Below are 21,034 nucleotides of genomic sequence, written 5' to 3'. Positions count from 1 at the left end.
TCCCCCAGCGCCCCACACACCTCTAATCCATCCATCCAACTCCTATTTAAACTCAGCTTAAGTCTCACTCTGTGTGAGAGAACAGGAAAACTAATGGACAAATGGTGGCCAGAGTGGAGCGCTCTTAACTACAGTTTTAGGCTTGAATACTTTTTATTTTTTTCAACTCATAACTACAAAGTAAGAAATATCCCTGTTAAATAATGGTATGAACTGGCAACTACTTTTTACAGTGTAATACCACAATTTATACCAACAAATATAAAATTTACAATCTAGCACTGACAGATATTTGGTTGCATGCATATATTATATAATATTCTTTATATATTATTGTAAAATGATTTAAATATTGTAATAAACACATCATTCATAACCCTAAAAATCCTCAGTTTGCTTGACCTTATTCATGAACCCTACATTCAGTGTCTTGTCACTCTTGAACAATGAGAAGAAATTCATTACACAATACAATTCTAGGAGTTTCATCCAAAATATTAGCAAGAGTAAGTCTAAACATTAAAAAGAAAAACGAAAAACACAAGTTCATATTGTGTCGACTTAAAAATTTACATTTCCACAGGTGAACCATCTCCTGGGAATATTTAAAACTTATTAGCTAATTTCTTTTCTAAGGGTTTGACAAATGACATGACAGAATTTGACACAACATGATTTTGCACTGAGTGTACTGACACCAAAGTCTGACTGACTGAAAAAAAGCACTTTTCAAAACACTTTGAGTGGTCAGTAAGACCAGAAAAGCACTGCATAACTACAAGTACATCACATGAAAAAAATAAAAATACAAAAAATATTGTATTGGCTTCTAAGTAGCTTTCTAATAATATGTTTTGCCCCTCAAAGGTCTTGGCATTTGCAGCAATAAATTGCACAAGAAGAGCTGTACATTAACATACAAGATTCCCACATTTTTCTAATCAGCAATTTCATACAGTAAATGAAAGCCTTAAAAAAGTGTCTATTAGTAAATGGTGAAGTCTAATATGCAGTCTAGCGGTATGTGGTGATTAATTGAGTACAAGGACAAAACTATATCAAGGAAAGAAATTAACTTGAGGAATGTCTTATAGTGTGCATCATCTTGCTTGGAATGAGCAGAAGAATTTATAGCAACACAACTGGAGTGCATGTGGATTCATTTAAACAGCGAAGCAACCACAGGATCTCTACTATCTATTGCAGTTTTTTTAAAGAAGCATCCAGAAAAACAACAAGGAGTAGTTTAATAAACTATTTTAGTAACTGGATCAATGCGTACTTAGATTCAAACCATTTTATCTGTGGGATAGTTTTCTTTTTAAATAATATAGTGCACATTTTATTTTATTATTTTTTTTTATTGCCAATCTTCTGACAGTTTCTCGGTGCCCAGGGACAGAAGGAAAGAGGAAGACACGTATCTGTGGCATAGCCAGACTTTTCACATTGTGCCCAGCATACATAAAACATTCCCTGTTGCTTCAGCTGGAGCAAAAAGGAAAACAGTGCCATCAAGTGAAATATTTGAGGATTCCTCAAACACCTTTGCAGACAGATCTATCATGTCATCAAAGAGAAACCAGAAGAAGAAGCTGATATTCTTTGATAAACTTTAATTAAATTGATTTATTTATCCAGGATAAGAGATTGCTTCTCTTGTCAAAATGATAGCTTGTCACTGTTAATCATATTGAACACGTTTTAACTTTATACTTAAAAAAAAGTATCATTCAAATGTATTTGGATTCCTCTGCATGCTTTTAAGAATAAATAATCCACAAATGTGTACTCTGAATGAGAATGTTCAGCACCTCCCACTCAACTAGTGAGACGATAAGACAAGGATTAAACATGGTGCTTTGCTGACTTCATGTTCAGAATCCTGTTCGAGGTACGTCAGGAACAAAGGGAATCATTATTACTATTTGAACTCAGTTGCCAGGACTTGACTACACCATTGGTATAAGGTTGCTAGAGTAGGGAGGAAAAAAAGAAGCAGTGGATACAGCATACTGAGTGAGTGAAACTGGTGGTGATGGCTAGAATCATGAGTGAGAGAAAATAAAAGAGAAAGGGAGAGGGAGAGCTTAGATAATAGCAGATAATGGACAATTAACTCAGGCTAGTAGTGCTTGCTGCAGTGAATAGCAGCTTCTGGTGCAGCAAGTCCCCGATCACCACTCAGCCATATTCACACTGGGAATACAGGCAATATCAAGCTGCAGGCTACTGGGCCTCAGAGGTGTACACGCTGCATTAGCAATCTCCACAATGCCTTCAAACAAAGCACGATACCAACAAAGTGTCCCAAAGTGCAAACGCAAGCACTCTGCTGATGGGAAGTCTGCGGTGCCATAACCTTATTCATTGTTTCTTGTCCTTTCACCACCAAATAAACCCAGGAGCTGTAAATCCATTTAAAAAAAGTGACATACCATTCCTGTCTGCCGACATTGAAATTAGCATAATTAAACCTACATAAAAGCTAATTGCATAAATAAATGAGTCAATGTCACCACTGTGCATCACAGGAACAATGCTTGTGTTCATATCAGGGGCCTCAGAAGTGTTTTAACTTCCCAATCAGCCCCCTACTCCCTTCAAACTCCATCTAAATCTATTGATCTGTGAAACACGGGGACTCAGGGGAGGCAATTCACTTAATATCATACATCTAATGATGAGATGAATAACGATTATACCATTTGGTAATTAAACGTCTTACAAACCATTTAACTGACTGTGCGTCTGCAGGGGTCGCTGGAGGTCATAACGATTGTTTTTCATTCCTTGCTCGGCACGAAAGCAGGAGACACGCAGGAGGCAGAGCTGGGGGTTGGTGGTGGTAGAAAACAGTGCATGACACAATGGTGAAAACACACTAATGATTGTTAGCAGCTATGGCACTAATCTCTAAAGCTGTCAAGACTCTGAAAGGCAAATAGTACGGCAGGGCAAAGGAAACGAGGAAAATAAAAACAATAAAAAGGTTTGGCTTTTCATTCTTTGAAGTTTTATATTTAGAAATCTCATTACCGCGCTTGTTTTTTTACACAACAAAAGAGATATTTACCAAATGTGCTGCCAATCCTTAAATAAGGGTGATGTAGAAAAGAAAAAAAAGTCCCTTTATGAATAGTCACCTTCCATTTTTGCAAGAAAATAGAAGGTGTCTGTACATAAAGGCGTGTTTAACACATGCTCTGAGCCAATTTACTGTCAACATCCACAACCCTAATCCCTACTTACAGGCAATAATTACCCAACGGTGCTGTATCAGTGTGTTGTCAAGCCTGTACTAAGCTTATTTTTTCAAATATACTGTATACACTAAGTACAAGGATGACAAGAGGGTCAAGTAAAAGAAAAGTTCTAAAATGATTTTAAAGGTTGCAAAACCTGCACACACACACACACACACACACACACACACACACACATACACACACACACACAAAAAGTCTAATCACTTTGTAGAGCCAGCCTCTCCTTTATCCTTAGTGGGCTCACAGCGTGTTTCTGTAGCTGGCTCAAGCACATTCACACAGCATTTAGCGATAGAGGGATGTGTCTCGTGCTCCTGGCTCCTTATTGAATGATAGCTAGTAAACATTGTCATTCCAAAGAGAGACAGGATTAAAGCCTGCTTTGCCCATTGAGGGGAACAGTATGCGAAAAGAGAAAGGGAACAATAGCCAAATGGAGGACGGTATCACAAGGGTCCAATGTCTGCTGTGATGAATATGTGGGAGATTATAACCCATTCCATCATTTCCATAATGTAAAATTCTTTCTTTTTCACCCGCCAACTATTCACTAAATAAATGAGAAAACTATCACCCGCACAGCAATATTTGACAAAAGGCAGAAGGGAGGGAGACCGAGTTTTGAATGACCCCCATGCCTTTGACAATATTGGCGCTGTCCGGACACATTCGGAAGCAGCGGAGTGAGTAAAACCTGGTAGAGTATTTATCATTGGGCACAATGCAAATGTATTACCATGTCACCAATACCACTTTACAGCACAGAATGGAACTATACTGAATACAGGAGAGTTTTAAATAATACCAGGTGAAAATATGAATGGAGGGCTCTATTGATGTGTGGCTTTAATACCTCAGAAGTATTCTAAACTGAGGGATCATTCAGTGGACATTGGTTTAAAACCCTGCAGCCACAAAGAGTCAGCCCTCACATTTAACCAATATGCTAACTAGCCTAGCTATTAAGTCTGTCCAACAAAAATAATTCGAATTGGACTGACTGAAGTCAGAAGGGTCTTTCAAAAGGGTGAAGAAAAAAAAACTTCTGGAAAGAAAAGTATAATTACAAAGTTCAGACTAGAGAGAGTGCTAATAAATGAAGATGAAAAGCTTTTAGCCAAGCAGCAACCTCCAGGCCTAAAGAAAGAAGCCAGAACCTGCAGTTCCTCAAAAAGCCATTTGAGGCTGGCTCCAAAGGTGGAGGAATGAATACTCACTGCCACATGAAAATCTCCCACATTAATGGTTTAAAGTTATGCATTTTAATTGTTTTGGCTGCTTTCACTGGAATATGCTATCTATGATTTTTGACAAAGGCAACTGCAGCTGGTAACTGTCTCTTAGCATAACCTTTATTAGTTTGACTCACTTGATCATGTTTGTGGTGTGGGGCCTTTTGGAGCACTTTAATGCAATTAGCTGACAAATAATACGTGTTGCTTTGTGGTACCACCCATACAACAAATCTGTGCTACAGTGGTTGAAATTATTGTTATAGTTTTTTTTTTTTATTTTGCTGTGCATTAAATAACAACATCTGTATCTAGGTATGGCCTTCATCGTTTTAACCAAACTTACTAGCATTATCTGCCAAGTTAACCTTAAATGTTCTTGTGTAATATGACGGCTTCTACCCTCCAAAAATAATCTGGCACTGGTAAAATACTAAAATCAAAGCTTCGTAACTGGACTTTACAAACTCATTGGATGACATAATGGTGGTTACAGCCATCCTTTATATACAGTCCAAGGTTTCTGGCTATGGGTACGCTGTGAAATATGTGAAAACTACCTGGTTAAGCATGACTTACTTACCTGCTAGGAAATTCAGTAAGTAAAGGATAAAATGTCTTTTCATTAGATCTTAAAATAGATACTAACAATAGACTCTGTGCTTGCTATATAATCGACCACTTGACTGCAGATCCTTGAGTCCAACTGTTATTTTTCTAGAGAGCTTCTCAAAAAACATTAAACTTGTGAAATTCCTGAGCCATAGAAAATATCTCCGCGCCCTAGCTCTGCTCACGCCTCAGCCTCGCTGACATCTCTTCAGCCATTTGCTTGATGTGTGAGTGTGTGCGTCTTTGTGTAAGTGAAAGAGAGAAAGCCTCTGCCAGTCTACATGCATGTGAATGTGTGTGTGTCATCTGCGAGATCTCAGCAGTCTATTCCAGAGATTTCTCCCATGGTACCCCAGTTTATTTACTTTATCTACAATATAATGCTTCAGTGAACATTAGCAACTTTGAGACACAAGTTTCAATCAGTCATCCAGCGGCGGTGCTAGCAAGCTCGTGCGTGTGTTCATCCAGGTGCAGAGAAAAGATGAACACCACCGCCTCTTTGGCTTCAAACTCAAAGGAGTGACAAAAGAGGTCCCAAAATAATTCAAAATCAAAACGGACAGCGGGAAAGGAGAGAGAAGGAAACAAAAGAATAGTAGAAAAGCAAAAACAGGGAAGAAAGCCAGAAAAATAAACTGTACAGGACAGAGGGGAGAAGAGTTAGGGAAGGGAGGTAGGGGTGGATTTTAAAAAATGACTGAGAGAGAAGTTAAACAGAAATGATACTATGTTGAGAAACGGGAAGAGGAAGAAGGACAGACAAAGGGAATGATAAAAAGAGACAAAATAAAAGAGAAGGCATGGGAGAGAGGAAGAGAAAAAGAAAAGGAGGGGAGACAAGATGTTCTCCCTGGGTAATGTGGAGGGGGTCTTGTCCAATAAACACAGGTGAGCAGCTCGACAGGCCAGGACCACCAAGCTGACTGACAGCTGAGAGCTCTCACTGACCGCCAGCTTTATGTTACATGACACGAGGTGTGCAACTCATCAGACAAAGAGAAACTGCCTGCACCTCTCAGAGTGCGGTAGGGAGAGGGTGGAAAGCACACACGTACACCCACATGCGCTTTTGCACGGCTGTTTAAAGCGGCATCCACGTACCGTGGCTGCAAAGTTGCAAACACAAAAATACCCACTCTCTCATATGGCCAGACAGGAGGAAAGCCCTGCCATTTTCCTTCACAGGTGAGCAGAATAAGGAAACACCCCGGTGCTCCAGTTACTTAGCGGGAGAAAGTGAGAAGTTGTAGGGTGGGGGGTAGGATGTATGCTGTGTGCCGACTGAATCTTTTCCACATGACGGGCCTCGGGCTGTTTTTGTCAACTGCACTCTTGAGCAGCAAGGAGTCAGGTAGTGTGACCACATGATTGCCCAAGAGGCACTGCAGTGAGAGGGGGAGAAATTGGGGGGTGTGGGGGGGGGTGGAGAGAGTGGAAGGCAAGAGGAAAGCAGAGAGAGAGGGAGAGAGATGGAGGGAGGGAGAAGGATCGGGGGCCGGAGACAGGACCGATGCAACACGCATGATGAGGTGTAATCACAAACCCCATTCAGAGTGCAGTGGAGTTTGTCAACATACACACATTCACATTCCACTGTCTGTCAGCTCCATGACCCAAATCGAGCATGCTGTGTGAGTGTGTTTTTCCACACACATGAATACTTTTTGCCCATTTCGCCTCCAACCAGGTAGTAGCGGTTGCACTGTCTAGGCTTGTGGTTTGTGGTGAGGAAGTCAGATTCCAAGCTCTTGTAGGATTTCGCTGCCGCCTGTATCCCTTTTCAAGCTGCGATCAAATGATCATTACGAACAAAGGACTTGGCTTGTTGCCTCTGGAGTAAAAGCTTTTTCAGTGGCTGTGACCGTGTGGTTTGATTTGAAACTTTTACTTTGAGAGAAAGTAAAGGGGGGGGGGGGGGGGGGGGGGGGGGAAGAGAAAGAGAGAAAGTCTTATCATAGAGAGGAATCCTACCATTAATTAAAAACAGCAAAACTGAGTCACTCAAATAAAAAAAAAACCTAAATGTAGTTATGACAGACTTAAGTTCACAAAGCTAACGTGCAAAAAGTTAATTGTAATCACATTTAAAATAATGTTTGATTTTTAGTGTCTCCCAAGAATTCAGGAACAACTTCTTGGCAACTCAGTTATTTCCACGTACTGCACCTTAGCATGCAGACCCTTACATAAACAGAACTCATCAGCAGGTTAAAACACTGTAGGATTTAGTTTATGTCACGATGGCGATATCCCTATAAAACACTGCGCTGGGAAGGGCTAACATAAACTTTCGACTATTTGTGCAGGCTGAAAAATGAGGCTGCGTGACAGCTTGGTGATAACACACGAGTTCAATCTGTCAAGACAATCAGCATTCAGACCTTGGGAGAAGAATGCGCGACTGTGTGCGACCGATTCACTGGACACGATCACCTGCGAGCGAAGCCCACTCATAATTCGTCCCACCTGAAATAAGGAGTTCAACCTAAAGTCAGGCCTCTCTGATGTCATGCCTGCCTCAGGTTGGGTTTCACAATAATCTCAGGCTCTTGGAGAGATGCCATCAGGCCCTGCTTCCACGCCCCAAGATTTTCTTGAATTAAATTGCAAGGAAAGAATAACACTTGAAACAGCAGATCTTTGCTCCCTTTTCTTCAGAAATTAAGCTATTGCATGCGGTATTTCCAACGAGTCATATACACACATATAAAGAACTATTGCAAGGGCCCCAAAGTATGCTGAGGCAGGCCACCTTTGCTGAGGGAAATTAACTTTCTTTTTCCTGCATTAAAATTTCTTAAATTACATATTCTAGATTCAGATTCATCCGTTCATATTCGAATGAAGATTTGGCAATTTATAATCAACTGGATAACAGACAGCATGAAAGAAAAAGAGGGGAATACTGCAGAGGATCAATAGAGCCATCTTCTTCTGAGGTAATGATGGTAATACTCATTCTGAGCCTCCTTGCAAACTTCATTCTCATAGCAACTGTGCACTCAGGACAAACATTCGCCGTGCAATTTCTTTTCTTTACTCATCACCCGACATCCTCCATCTCCACATCCTCTCTTGCTTTTTTACTCTGACCCTCAGTTATTTCTTTTTTAGATAGATGTGAGTGAGATAAATACCTGATAGTTGCTAGGAAAAAAGTATAGTGTGGAAAAAGAGATTAATCTAAAGTGTTTATACTGAGAAGAGGACCTGGACTGAATTCTATCTTCTTCTTAAACTGGGTTTTATATGGAGCATTCACACCAGTTAAAAAGAAGAGGAAAAAAATTGCTGGAAATATAAATGTCAGGTATGCAAAAATAATTCCTTCATGGAAGTAATGTAAGAACAGGACATCTCCTAATCAGAGAGCTCTGCAAAGGGCAAGATGTCACTGGCTTTTCTTCCAATTTGCTCACAGTGTGACACAATCAGACCCTAAACCAAACTTCATTAAATCGAAAAATGGAAACTGGGGAACTTCCAGAAAACTTTCAGCTTCTCCCCCTCCCTCTTTCCTAAGTGTGAAGACAAAACAGTGGACCATAGAGAGAAGGGCGCATGAAGAACGGCAGCAGATCCTTGGGAGTGAGTGCAAAAGTGAGGAAAAGGGGGAAAGAAGGGAAAGTAAACCTTTGATGAGTAAGACTTTTTTTGTTAAGCGATGGAGCTTAACTTTAAAATATTCTGGGTGGCAGTGAATGGGGGATTGACCAATGGCCCTGATCTCAGCCACACACGGGGGCACTGGGGTTAATGGTGGATAAAGATTAGAAAAAAAAGAAGGGTTGCTTTGCCTGATCTCCATCCACCCCCACACACCGACCCTGCAGTTTTCACCTTCTCCACCAATCCCAAATCAGCTAGACAATGGAGGCTGCCAATGGGGAATGATCCAAGTCCCTTTGATTTCTGCCTCTACCCCCTCGACTGTTCTGAGTGCCCAGGGTAAAGACCCGTGGAGGTTCCCCTGTTTGCCCACTCACAGGGACGACAGTTAGCGGGCTCAGAGAAACCATCTGAGGATTGAAAATGGTATGACAAGAGGTCTCTGATCTATGACAAGAAATCAATTTCAAACTGGAAATGTGCGCAGAGAGCTGTTCAGACTGAGCTGTAGCTTCTTTAAAGTAGCCAAAGATATGCTTAATTGCTGTAGATTTTTTATATGTGTCTACGGTGGAAGTGCAGCTTGCAGTGTTGAGGCAATTACACATTTTTGCAATGATTAGAGGGACATTTTTAGGCTAGCAGATATGCAGTAAGAGTTCATCTTTGAAGATTTAACTGAATACTGGACAAATTAAGAAGTAATGTTTAAATCTCTTTTAGGTGGAAAAAGAAATCTTGACTCTGTTTCACTCAGGAATGAAAGCAATGGGAAGGTGGAAGTGGTCTTGCACCCAAGATGCTGAGTGTCTTTGCTTATGTGCACACACTTTAATCACATTTTAACCTCAAAGACAGTACTCCAAGATGGTGTTTTAAGAAAAATTGATTTTTTTCCTGTTAGGTTATGGATTGAATAGATTTTAAAAATTGATTCAAAGCAAACAGACACAAACTTCTAGCTTCAAACAATAAATCAACCACAAAAAAAAGTTTTTTACTTCTTTTGGAAATGAACCAGATTGGCAGCAAAATGTAATAGCTCCACCTCGACAAGTTTATGCATTGTCTTGCAAAAAAGACAAACATTCCTCCATCTTTGGCCTTGACAGAATAATTGTGGCATTTAATTAACTGCAATAAATAAATGGCTATTGCATTATGTAAAATGGCAGATTATCATGTGCAACCTTTATACAACACTTGTGCTTTTTCTTTTTAATAAGGTCACAATAACACCCTCCAGACCATATGACCAATATCCATAAGAAAATGATACACTGATATGTACACTTTTCTCATACCCCGCTCTGCTGATTTGTCATTTCAGCACCCAGGACTGTTTCTCTAAAGCCAAACCCCATCAGCAGTCGTGACTGATGTGCCTCATTACAGTGGACACATTAATCTGAAAGAAAACACAACACCAGGCATGCAAGGACAATGAAAACTGCTTTCACTTACCACTTTGCACTTTACAGTGTTTGTCGTCTGCTTTTTTCTACGGGTGCACTGTATACATATTTCATCCCTAAAAAGAAAAATAAGAAACATGTCGGACCATAAATATGAGAAGCACACCGAAAAAAACAACAAAAAAGCGCATTTGTCTAGACATGCATTGAGCAGATACTTTGTAACTGACTCAAATAGCTAGAAATAGCTGGATTTGGAATCTGAGGCTACAGGTTGATCTGTGGGCTCCATTTAATTTAATGCAACAGTTTCCAATGTTTTTAAGTTCTGTTTGGCTGCTTGCATTGTGATTTTATTGTAAACAAACATTGTTCTATCAATGATAGAAAAACTGTCGGCTTTACTCTCATAAGCTCTGCTTAGCAGAGCTCAGCACACAATGTGACACAGACGGTGAAACAGAGAGCAGAGGAAGAAAGGAGGTAAAATGCAGTAAAGACATGCACTAGGCTGGAATAAAACATGCAAATAAACTAGATTTACATCATAAATAAATGTTTTGGGGCTTTTTAATAGTCATATATTTTTGTTCCTTGTTTGTTACTCTTCATTCCAATTCACAAAATTCAATTTCATAATTATTTGTATGGAAAAAGTCTGACTGGTGGAGTCCCACTTTTGCCACCTGCTGTGTTCACCAATATACATGTGGTAGAGATACATGTGGAATATACCGAATTTAGGAACAATGTAACCCCTCTTCAATTCTAGTTCTGCTACAAATCTCAATCAAGACATCAATTGCATAAAAAAGAAAAAGAAAAAGAAAAAAGAAATCCAAGCTTGCTCACATTTGTCAGCCATAGTGCATATCATAACTTCTAAGTAAGAGTAGATTGAAAATCCTTGGGGTGTGAAAACCAAACAGGCACAACTGAAAGGTTGCCCAGTGAAGGGGGAATTCTATCAAGGTAGACAAGATGAAGATTTGTTACATTTGAGGAGGAATGGGGCCCCACTGACCTCTTCCAGCCACTACAATCACCCTAACACGGGCAGGTTAACAATACCGTAACACTATCAAGCACAGACCAAAAACAAAGACACAGTCATTGCATGCAAACACACAACTGTTTTACATAAGAGTTTTACTCTGAAAGATTAATTGGCCTTAGGAATGCACTGTGTACTTTTAATTTTAACACAGAGCTTTGAAAATACATGCTGCTCTAAATCCCTCCCAAGGTCCAGGATGCTTTGACCGATGGACATGAAGGGACTATGTTCAAATACTTACCCTCAGGGAGAGAACTTGCTGTTGTTGTCCGTCACAGGTGGGGTAGCAGTCCAGCAATGTCAGCTCTCTGAGATAAGAGAAAACAAAAGCACACTGTTAGTCCAAAACTACTTTATGACACACTGATTTTTTTTCCCCCTAGGAAAATTCATTGCTGGAACTAACAAGTGTGGGCTAGATGGCTTATTGCATAACTATTTTCTGTAAGGTTTGTAGGTGAAGGCAGTAAACTTTGTGACAACAAAGTGCACCTGGATTTTTGCTGTGAAGCCTGAGAGCATATGTGTGTGGGTATATATCTGTGTGTAAATGCATGCACCAACAGGCAATGTACGGTACAGTACACTCCCCTGCCCCCAAACTGCTCAATCTCTGTAAAGTTAAAAGGCGCAGTGCCTGGAAGGCTCTAGCTCTCAACGCCAAGTAAATCACACCGTTAACCTGACACGATTGATTTCTCATATACTTCCATTCAGCTGTCTGAATCTAAGTACACATGCTATAGTATCCATATAATTTAGAGCCCATTAGCATTGATGATTTTTGTGTTAATCACACAAGTACATTGAAAGAAGAATACAATGCCACATCTGCAGCTACTGATTGATCTGGACACTTTTATTGCACATGCATTACATTTAGAGAACTAGGGGCTAACAACAAGTCCCCAGGAGCATCAGAGAGGCCACTTTCTGCTGCTGGGGGCATGAAGGGCAAAAAATGGCCTGGATGTTCCTCTCTGGGATGTTTTTTTATTCCTCTCCCTTTTATTCTCCCAGAATTCCAATGACCCCTACAGGCAACCAGCGACTGCTGAATCCTAAGGAATGTGCTCTCTGAACTGTGCAAAAGGCCCGGAGCTCACAGAGCACAGCTGAAAACAAAAACATGCCAACTGGTATAATTTCTCACTGTTTTGAGTTCGTGGAAAAAACGTTGCACATATTGCTGCACAATATTTGCAAAGAATGGGGTAAGAAGGTTTAAGACTGGGGGGTGAGCACCAACCAGTGGACTGGATATTGGGAAAACCGACATGAAAAGTTTCAGAATAACGATTGTTTTAATGTGTATTTAAGTAGAGTGAAACTTCTACTTGGATGGGATTACTACATCTGAAAAAGCACATTTTAGATATAATATGGATAAGCTACTTTCAGCTGCTTCCTTATTCACAAAGGGTTGCCACAGCAGGTATCTCCACATGTTTGATTTGGCCGATTTTTTAAACCTGATGCCCTTCCTTTCACAACCCCAAAAGGACTTGCGGCTCCTGGGATCAAACCGAGGATTCGTTCCCTGTTATCGAATGTGTAAACCACTACACTAAGGAGTCACTTTAGATATAATATAGATATAAAATATAATTTTTAGATAATGCCCCCCACTTCTCTTAAATCATTTGCTCCTGGGTAGACTTCCAACATCACAGCACCCTGTGGCCATGCAGATGTTATATTTTATTCAGTGGAAAAGCATTTGGAATGCTATTAGTCTGCATGACCTCCAATTCGTGGGGATTTACAAATAACACACATGTCTTTATGCCAAGTCTAAAACCATTGGTAAATTCTATCAACTTATAAATATGGCAAAAGCATTCAACTATTCATGAAGGTCTAATAATGCTATAGGCTGATATTTACATAAAGTGCTTGTGCGCTAAGTCAAGATAAACTATTTAAGACCTGGACCACAAATACCTCCACACAGCAGAAAAAGGAGGGTCCTGCGATGAAAGAGGACATTATGCTAACAAGTCAGATTACTGTACACAATAACTTTATCTTAAAAGTAAATACCATCCTTGGTGTTGGAAAGAGAGGGGGGGCGTTATGGAAAGTCACTGGCAATATTTCTGTGGGGACCAAATGCTCCTTATCAGTGTTAGTCGAGCAATTCAGGCCTGCCTGAAGAAAGATGAGTCTTCAAACTCATTCTATTCATGGTCAGACGTGTAATTACCCTCAGCTCACAGTCTAGACGTAACCGCTTTCACAGTATTTAAGACCTCCTATGCAACGCACGGACGCCGGCTCCTACCACCAAGCCCTGCACGTTAAATCTGTGGGCAGATAAATTAGCGAAGAATGCAATAAAATAGACACAATGAGAGGAACTTTATCCTCCCCGCTGCTAAATGAGATTTCTTTGAAATGCAGATCAGTGGCTCTAGATTAGTGAATTTTAGCTGCTGTCAACATCATAACAAAATACAAATGCGATTGTTCGCTGCTGCCTTATCTCCTTGCTTCCATCTGCTGGCTGGTTATTTACTCCCCCCTGATTTACTATGCAGATCTAAATAAGTCGCATCAAAAGGAGGGCTTACTGCACAATGGCTTCTTAAGCTTCTACATCAAGGTATTTGAAAAACCGGTAGTCACATGAAAAGGCTGCCCATCAAAGGCACATCTCTAATGAACTCTCCCATATCAGAGGGGGCTTGTGGGGCCTGGCTTTAATGCCTTCTGTGAGAGAGGAGCAGAACTACAAATCAGACCCACCAAGCCATGGCAGAGAAAGGAGGAGGACAGAAAGTGGGAGAAAAGAAAGGAGGAGAAGGAAGGGGAAGACAGCAGTTATCAGATGAGATTAACTCAGCAAAGGCACTAGTCCTGGGTCTTTCCATCCATCTAACTCTTAAGTGTACGCTGATGAAGGCACTTGTGAAAAAGTTCAAGAGAGCACGCTACACTGAATTCAGCGACAACACACCAAGGTTAACTACTTAAAATACAAATTTGTATTTTAAAATAATCTGGAATCTCAAATGTTGATAGATACATTCAGTATGAGTGTAACTGTAATGCCTTAAAGGCTTTTTGAACAACTGTAATGAAAGGAAGTCTGAATATTCTAGACATCTGTTTAAAATGACCCATCAATCCAGTGATCAAAGGAAGATATAAACTGTCAAACACAGGAAAGGAAAACATACTGTGTTTTCCCCACTTCTCATCCTCCGCAAGTCTGCAAACAGCTTTGGTAATCTCAAACAGAGCTTTTGCATTACGCTCCTGCAATAACCTTTAATTTCATGGTGTATTTGTTGCATTCAGCACACAGGCAGGATTACAACTGACAATCTTCAGACTTATACGGGAAAAATAAACTGCATGAAGAGATCATGATCTTGAGCCCCCCCATCCCACCCCACGCTCCCAAACACACTGCCACCCTGCTTTGTATCCCTATGTCTGGTTGAAGGGGAGACCCCCACCAACAAGCATGCAGTTTTACCAGTGAACAATTAGCCCCGGAGCAAGAGCAGGCCCTGCACTGGCACATGTGGTTAAGAGACGAGCGCTGCGGGAGAGCGCCAGATGATGAAGGGATGAGGTTGGGAAGGGGGAGTAGAGGAGAGGATATTGAGGGGGGGTACCCCCACCCCATCCCGGGTGAAGGAGGCGAGTGGCGCGTGCCAGCCACACGTGTGCCAATTTTTGCCTTCCTTCATCATTCACTTTCGGATCCTCTTTACAGAGATGATATACATATAAAATAGAGAGTGGACCTTTTCCCCCTCCTTACATCCAGTCCAACTTTGTCCCCAAATTTTAGGAGCCCACCCCGAAATTGAGCTGTGATGTAAAGGAACCCAATGGTTAAGTCGCTTGTGCTACAGAAACCAAACTCGTCTTCCCTCCCCTCACCCTGCCTCAAGCGTCTTTCTACAGTGCAGCGTGCCAACTGGGCCCAGTGCCAGTCGCATTTGCAACCACAAGGGACCCCCGTCTTTTCGCCTTGCCTAATGAAATGACAAAACAACAGATTTGCATATGCAGAAACAGGTGTTGTAACAGGTTTGACTCCTCTTGACCCGAGCCGTGTTAAAGAGAGAAAATGCTAGAGAAAAAAAGTTTATGGCCAACAGCTGCCTGGAGGTATTTAGGCTCTGATGGGCACTCAGGTCTGCACCATCTGCCCTGCTCCTTGCCAGGAGTGACAATCTAAATTAAAAACCACTCATCAAAAATCGTAAAAATAAACCATTGTTTTGTTGGGTCCATATGTTGTGGCTATTTTACTTCATTCTCAGAGAGTTGCATTTGAGGCTGAGCTTCATGGCCTATAGCTATGATCCAGGGAAAATCCAAAGAGCCACACAGTAGCCTGTAATTACCCTCCCACCGATCTGTTGCCTTCAAACCAAAGCCCTGCGTCATCCTCCACAATATCCAAGTCCATCCTCTCCACATTGCAGAGGAGAAAACCTAGAAGAGCCTGTGTGGTGAAAACATGGCCATTGTTTAGAGTAGGATTAGGGATTGCCATCCAGGAGCACGAGCCGGGTGTTCAGATGGTGAAAGAAGAGAAAAGCACTACGCTGTACTTGCTCTGAACTTGATAACTGCTATTATGTTTTATGCAGATTTACATTTGCATTGCCAGAAATAAAAACTGTGGTGGAGAGTGCATGGTGGCGAAACAATCCAAAGCTAAAGCGATGCATTTCTGGAAATGTCAAACGTCTCCCTTCCACGTTTTGACCAAATTATGTCCTGACTCAAAGGGGCCTGACTGGGAACATTCTCTTTGTCCTTTTGCTGAAAGACACGGCTAGTGTACAACACCAAAGCTATGCCCAGCATGCTCAACACCACCGCAACCCAACCCCCCACTACCATTTTTCTCCCCCCTGTTTTTATTTAGACGGGTGAGACAGAAGGAACAAACCTGAGACAGTCGTGACCCTGCACGAGTGCTGTAACTTGTTCTAGAGCTATGCCAGCAGAAGGCAGCACCATATGCCCTCAGCCCCGAGCTGGATGCTCTTTCTGCAGCCTAATGTGCCTGTCAAAAATTGTTACTGTCATGACCCCCCCTCTCTTTCATGTTTTTCCCCCCTACACACACAACATGTTTGAAATAAACATTTTTTCCCTTTTTCTCTGTGTCTCTTAGGGTAAAGAGGAAAGGTTGTTTCCTCTGTGAGGCACGGTGTGTTTTTGTTTCTAAACAGGATAAAACCCATCAATACAAACCATTCTATAAAGCCCAGTCTTTACAACTGTACACTCATTAACTAATACTATATTTATTTATTTATTTATTTAAGGTAAAAACCAACTTAGGCATTATGAAATCTAACCTCTTTTTCTTTTTTCTTACATTTCTATTGTGAAATTAATTAAAATAATCATTATTCTATTAACATATCATATATAAAGACCTTCTAAACCTCAGTGGACCTCAGTCCTCACTGTTTACAAGTGACAAGCTGATGGCTGAATGCAGTCTGAATAACGGTGACCTTGCCTTTTACCATGAGTGACCTTCTGTCTTTAATTCAGGGCAAGACCCCCAAAACCAACACTTTTTTTTTTTTTTCACATGAGGACATCGTCCATCTGACCGTGACTTGAATAAAAGCTGTCATGCCCTCACACCACACTGGCCACACAGTAAACATGCAACTGCTAACTCAAAAAGAAAGAAAGAAAAACTGAGGATATAAAAACATGTAAGGTCTGTGGCTGCTATCAAATGGACCCATGGTTGTATGTGGCCACAACCAACATCGCCCGTTGTGGGCTCCACATTTTGAATCCTGCATTTCCATCTTTTTTTAGAACCAGAAGTGAACACATCTGGATGAGTGGGTGGAAGCTTGGTTGTCAAGGTGCATCCATAGACTGCGTGGATGCATCATACAGACACAGATGTCTACTATTTAGTGGAAAAACAACATACAAATAAAACGTTAGAACATCACTCAGCAAACTTAAAACAGACTTCCTGGAAAGTCTGAAAGTACAATTAACAACACAGCAATCCATATCATTTGTCAGCTAACTGCATTAAAAAGGCTCCAAAAGGCTGCATGGTTGGAAGGTACTGTTAGTGACTTGAATCAGCAAACAGCTAGCATTTATCCACCTGTGTCAGCACCCACCTTTGAGTGGTAGGACTAGAAAAGTGAAATATCGTTCCAATTACCTGTCGCTCATAGCAGTTTAAATAACATTTAAATTGATAAATTCTAACAAAAACCTAATCTTCCCAAAAAGCTGGAAATAAGCTAAAGAGAATGAATAAAATGCTTTTGTACCAGGCTGTAGAGTTCAGCGATTTAATGCTGGAGTCTGTGAAGATTGACTCGCTTTTGGAGACAGCCTCAAGTGGCTATTACAGGAACTGCAGTTTCTGGCAATCCGTGCTGGCTTCCATCTTTCACCCCTGAAGGTTGCAGCTTGGTGTCAGCTGAAAGGAAGACTACAATATATGAGGTCACGGTCAAGAGTAGAACAGCCAAGAGGAGAAATTTAAACTTTATGAAAAGAATGACTTATTTTTCATAACTGTAAGAAAGATTGTGTACACAAAGCTAATGTTTTATAACTTTGCATGAATGCTCCTTTGCATTTAGAGTAGAGATGGCACGATACCACTTTTTTATGTCCGATATCGATATCATAAATTTGGATATCTGCCGATACCGATATGAATCCGATATAGTGTGTTTTTAATCAATAAAACTTATTTTTTAATATCTTGCTGCTTTTTGTATAAGTTCATACTCAAGTTAAAAAACAAAACAAAACACTAAAGCTATTCTATTATACCTGTATGCAAAAAATACACTGCACCCAAAATATTTCATAGTTCAGCAAAACTGATCAATCTAATAAACTTAAACCTGCACCATCCTCCCTATTCTGGTATTTTAAAGAGTAAGCAACCTAACTAATAGGGCTCTAAAACTCCCAGCAAAAAAAAAACAAAAAATAGGGAACCACCCCCCACCCTCCACCTCATGATGCTTAATCGACGTAATCAACTTTAATTTGATGCAGTGTGAAAAAAATGCACAGAAATCAATTAATTTTGAAGAATAATTAAATAGATTCAACATCTTTCTTCAACAGAACTGCAGAGTGCACAGATCGTCCCTTCCCAAAGGAAAAAGTAGTATAGCTTACTAGGGTATATTAGAGGGTATATGTCTGTGAAGGTTCTCAGTCATCCAGGTCATCGTAGTCAAAGGAGCTTGCAAAGAAAAGCGTCTGAACTGAAGAAGCTTCTCGGATGAGAGGTGAAACGTCTTCAAGTAACTTAAAGAAGTCCAGACGCTTTTCTTTGCAAGCTCCTTTGACATTAGAGGGTATATTAGTCCATTACTGTATACAGTTACTATATACAGTAATGGACTTCGATACATTTTACATCAGATTAAAACTTTGGGTGTAAGATTCAGATAATTATTTATTAAAAGCTAGACATTTTAAATGAGAATAAGAAAGAAAAGTATGTCTTTGTGCCCCCTTTTCCCTGTTCATGCCCTATCGGCCCCCCTGGCTAAACTTTGCTAGACCCGCCCCTGCACAGTTACCAGCCGTCAGCTACGTAGAAAAAGATCCTGGTGTAGAAAGTAATATTAAATAAATTCTAACAACAGCTTATCAAGCTTAAACGTGCTGATGTTGTTCAGCCGCTGGTTTCCTCTTTCTGGCACGAAGTGGGCCAAAAACAAAGAAGAGAGACGGACTCGCGACAGAAAAGCCGATCAGCTGATCATTGATCAGTTTCACGATTGAAGCAGCAGCAGGAGAGAGAGAGAAGAGGCAGTCGCTCCATATATCGGTTGTTAAGCTTAACGCGGGAATGCTTTACAAACATTCAGAGATGAACTTACACACTTGCTTTACTTCTCTCTGGGATAACTTCCTCGGAGATGAAATGCGGGATTGCTAGCAAGGCTACAAATACACACAGGCGCTCTATCACGTGACACATACTGCTGCAAAGTGCTACGGTTATGAGCCGAGTTACGCCATGTGGCAAGTTTTGTGAGGTTCTTTTCTGATATTTAATGGATCGGATTACATTTTTTATTTCCCTCCGATATCCGATCCAGTAATTTACGTCAGTATCGGACCGATACCGATACGTAATATCGGATCGGTCCATCTCTAATTTAGAGTCAGACACACTGTGATACACGCCAGCAAAAAACTACACATCTCAGCTTGTGGAGTGTGGTCATCTGTTTGTAAGTTTTACAACCCTTGGAGGGATACATGATGACGTAAGATGTAGTAATATTTGCAAAAACAATCTTTACAGGACATTTTGATACGTGACTGTTTTGATTAAAGTCAATTTACAGCATAGCCACATAATCTTTTTAACTTGGGAAAGCAGGCATAAAAATCAAATGGTCAGTGAGTATGTTACCAACTTTTCCCTATTAACTCACCCTTGTGTGAGGAGCCTGCAATCTCTCTATAATCCACATCCCCTGACCCCACCCTACACAGCTTTCTCCAGCCAAAGAGTCACAGCGTTCCTCGTCGACAACAGTGTCTAGCTGGGCTTAAGAAGTGACCCAGAGCGTAACTAAAAAAGTCTGAGCTGTCTCAAGACTCTTAGTAACTGGAACACACAAAACATCATTACTGAGATGTGGATAATTACAGTCCAAAAGAGTGGCCTCCTAAGCATGTAATGCACTCTTTTATCTTAAGAAGTCAATCTCTCCAAAGCTGACAGCTTGCAGCATATGATCCTGGTAAACAAATACTTTTGCGCGGCACAAAAGTGCCATTAAAGGCCAAAACTGTCAACACAAATTCCATTCTTAACTTGGAAGGGGAGGGAACCAAAGTGCAGCGGGGAGGGGGGGACGGACGTGATCACTTCTGGTTGCTTTAACTTGCACGGAGGTACGGAGGTTGTCATAGAAACATTTCTATGAAGGGATATAACCTGAACACATGCCATTTAATTACCTTTAAGTTTATGTCACAGGGGCTGAGTGAAAACACACTGGATGGGCTCACTGACGAGGTTAGATAAGTGATGCTGCTAGTGCGCCACTCCCTCAAATTTCTTAACCATGCATGCCCCCCCGAAAAAAAAGAAAAGAAAAGCACCAACACCTCAAGGGTTGAGTGAACAGTCTGCTTCATTACAGTGGTACTGGGGGATGGGTGATGGTGCGATTCAAACACTAATCCAAAAATGAGTGTTTCATTATCTAAAGAGCCAAAAACAACACTGATGTGATCTGTGTATGAAAGCCACTTTCTTCTAATCAAACCCCCCCCACCCCCTTTTTTTTATTTTGCACAGTGCACAATAAAAAACTGTGGAAACTGTGCAAGTTTCCACAGGAGTATTAGAATAAAAAAATAATAAACACAAAGGATTTTTCTGCTTGAGTTCAGCTAGAAGCAACAATTCTCATATCTGAGACAAAATCATGCATCAACCAGCGTTCATTGAGCTGAAAGCCGAATCTTAATTTTGATAAATGATTGAAACATATGACAGGGTATACACATTAATCCTGTGGAGGACATTCATTTTCCTATTACCATAATGTAGAGCACGACCACCCAATGATGAATGCTGCAATCAAAAAATGGACGCAGAGTGGGGAGAGCCGGGGTAATAAGTGCGCTGCTCCCAACAACGGTCAGTCTTGAAGGGAGACTAATGGCAGGTCTCTCTGCATCTCTCCCACTGCCTTAAGTGGGTAAGGGAAGGAGAAGAATGCATCCTGTTTTACAAACTCCAGTGGCCTCACTTAACAAATGCAAGGACACCTAAACAACAAGTAAACAAGAGTCTGTTTTAAACACACTTTG

General features: G+C 40.8%; 1 protein-coding gene across 6 annotated transcripts in view; it reads right to left on the bottom strand.

Annotated features, from left to right (window-relative positions):
• Positions 1–21,034, bottom strand: part of foxp2 (forkhead box P2) — a 104,366-nt gene that overhangs the window by 81,456 nt on the left and 1,876 nt on the right. For 4 of the 6 annotated variants that reach the window (XM_084909405.1, XM_084909399.1, XM_084909404.1 and 1 more), the window contains exons 2-3: positions 11,439–11,505; positions 10,190–10,256 (exon numbers count right to left, since the gene is read on the bottom strand). The gene's annotated coding sequence lies outside the window, so the exon portion shown is untranslated. Of the gene's footprint in view, positions 1–10,189; positions 10,257–11,438; positions 11,506–17,493; positions 17,658–21,034 lie in introns of all 6 variants that reach the window. The other 2 variants (XM_084909401.1, XM_084909400.1) reach the window with 2 other exon arrangements.

The sequence above is a fragment of the Perissodus microlepis genome, chromosome 17, assembly GCF_051167445.1.
Source record: "Perissodus microlepis isolate ML-2025 ecotype Zambia chromosome 17, ASM5116744v1, whole genome shotgun sequence".
NCBI lineage: Eukaryota > Metazoa > Chordata > Actinopteri > Cichliformes > Cichlidae > Perissodus > Perissodus microlepis.
The sequence above is the reverse complement of the archived record's forward strand: the minus strand, read 5'-3'. Positions and strand labels throughout refer to the sequence as shown.